A 2,811-nucleotide genomic window follows, 5' to 3' on the forward strand; every position below is an offset into this window, starting at 1 on the left:
GGCAATGAATGAAACTATCTTTGATATATGAAGCGTTCGAGGGTGGGATTATGAGAGTAAAAGTAATATCTAATGCCATCTTCTGGTTAATCCTGGAAACTTCATTTGAAGGAAGCATTCAAATTAATAACACACTTCAAAGAATTATTAAAATTAACGATAAATATTGATTTGCCAAAATCTAACTAAATCATGTGGGGTTAAGCATTATTGATAATACTGCTTACCCAAATCGTCCATGACCTATTGGCAAGACTTCTGTTTCTACCTATCAGCTTTTATCATAAGCATTTATACTTTATTAGTATAATTTCATTATACTATAAACAGGGAAAAGGGGTCCATATGGAAAAAAAAATCAGTCACGTTTTGTTGTTTTGACAAAAATGTTCTGTGTATGAAATCTCACATAACTCTTTTCTGCCCTCTCCATATTAAATTTTGGGCGATGATCCTATATAAACTTCATTACACAGGGGTCACTACGTGACGCTCATCTGTTCCCATTCTCTCTACAAGTAACGTTAATGCTAATCAAGTCAAATAACGTTACTCTACAAGTAACGTTAACGCCAGTCTAATACTACATAACTATTTTCCCAAAGAACACATGAATCAGATAATGCCACATCAGAGTTTAAACCAGAACCAGTAATAAATCTAGGGCGGGAGCAGAAATCAAACGTTAGCGTCACTCTTAGCAGACAGGAATCTGCTGGTGTAACGTCAACAAAAACACCTGACGTTATCGCTATCGCAACTCACCCCAACACCTGACGTTATCACTGTCGCAACGAACTGCGACGTTAATGGACCAAATATTAGTCAAAGGATCAAATGGTGAATTTTTCTGGTAATGGCTTTTGCACGTACACCCAAAAAATATGTTTTGGCAGATATTTCAGCGTCATGGCCCAAAAAGTATCATTCTATATTATTATATATGATAAAATTAATAGTTTGGCAAACAGCTGTCACTTTAAGCAAATATATTTATGTTGTGAACATCAGCGATATCTTCCAGTATCTTTTATTCATTGTAGAAATTCAGAATGTAGTATTTCATGATTTGCTAATGTTTTTCAGAAGACTATGAGTGTAATGGAATAAGTCGACAATTAGGTCTGTCTAAATGTTTTGTCTTAACATGTAGACCACATCTTAAATACGTATGTCAAATGCATCTGCATCTCCCCAACCCATAGAAATATTTTAACGTTACTAAAAATGGGAGAAATGCCAGATCATAACAGAGCAGTTATTGGCTAAGCATTTGGTTCACCAAGCTGCAACACCAGTCCTCGTCACTAGAGAGCAACATTGTAACATTCACGTCCCAGTTTCCTTAAAATATGTTCATGTTCAAATTAAGTCGTATTCAGCTGCTGCTTGATTTATTAAAAACCACGGTGGACTGTGCTTTGTCAGCAGCACATATTTCAGCCATACAGGTGTTTTTTGAGACCATTATAAAGAGATGAACCAGCAGAAAAAAAGCCCCCTAGCTCAAGAGGATTGTGGCCAGTGACGTTTCTGAAGTATTTCCTTCGTCGCTGCACCTGCAAAAATATGCAACAACACAATCCATCTTTTAAGACACAGAAGACGTCACGTAGGGTTTTAGGATTTTAAGAAAAATGGGACATAAACCTTTTTACTACCCTTTACTTACTTAGGTTTTGTATCACCAGAAAGCACCCTCTAAGTATTATTTATAATACGAGCTTGTATGCAATATTATTAACCATCATTGTTAGCAAATAGTGAAGAATGTGAACTGTCATTAGCAACATTAACATTTTTGAATATTCCTTTAGGCCATTGGAATATTCCAATCAGCCAATAAAATCATACTACTGAGACTTGCCAGTACCACCCATCATCAATGGGATTTTACTTACCCATGTTCAGCAGTTCACTAAAGACAGAAAAGAGATCATGTAAACATGTCACACTGAGTGATGTTAGCAGACACATTTCATTGCCCAGGCATCTCTGCAGACCTTCACACCCTGTGCCAGCAGCACAGAGCTCAGAAGACCAGTGACTTTTCCTGCTCTCCATAATCCCCAACCCTGGCCCGTGCATAGCTTGACTGGCCTGAGTTCAGACTATGTGGATAGTTATGGATCCACAGCAGCAAATTAGATGCTGCAATATTTAATTCCTCTCTGTATATACCCACACACTTTATGTTGTGTACCCAGTTTTGTACACACCAGTTCAGACTTGTATTGGTGTAACAAGATAGCTTTTAATGGACAATATATTGTTCTGAAATGCTTTATCAGATTTACAGTTTTGACAACAATAAAAGGAGATTATCTGTAATATCGGAGGAAAAAAAGTCTCAGAGTGAATCGTCTATCTGTGGCTATATTTCTATCTGGTGTGTGTAACCTGCTGAGTTCAGCGCAGAAAATCAGAGCCCTCTGGCAGCATCTCTATCTCCATGTACCCTGCATTTACCTCTTTCTCGAACTTTCCACAATACGCTCATCCTGGAATATAACTGCATCTACTGGAATCAGCCTACAAATCAATTCAGTTCCTAGTGTTAAAGAATAGCTAAAGAGTACTTGTTTAACATGTTAAGCAAAAGCACAGTATCAAATCCATTCGTAATGAAAGTTGCAGTGCTTTTGTATCTGACAAAAGGAGAGTTCTCCATGCATGCCTTTCCCATTATCACTCTGTGATGGGACTTCAAGCTCCACTTGACTCCATGTGACGTGCAGGCTGTGGTGTACCCTGAGGGAGACTCTGCGTGATTTGTGCAATTTGTCCTTATGCCAGCAATCTATCCATCTT

The sequence above is a fragment of the Electrophorus electricus genome, chromosome 4, assembly GCF_041902795.1.
Source record: "Electrophorus electricus isolate QZ-2024a chromosome 4, ASM4190279v1, whole genome shotgun sequence".
In the NCBI taxonomy this organism is placed as follows: Eukaryota; Metazoa; Chordata; class Actinopteri; order Gymnotiformes; family Gymnotidae; genus Electrophorus; species Electrophorus electricus.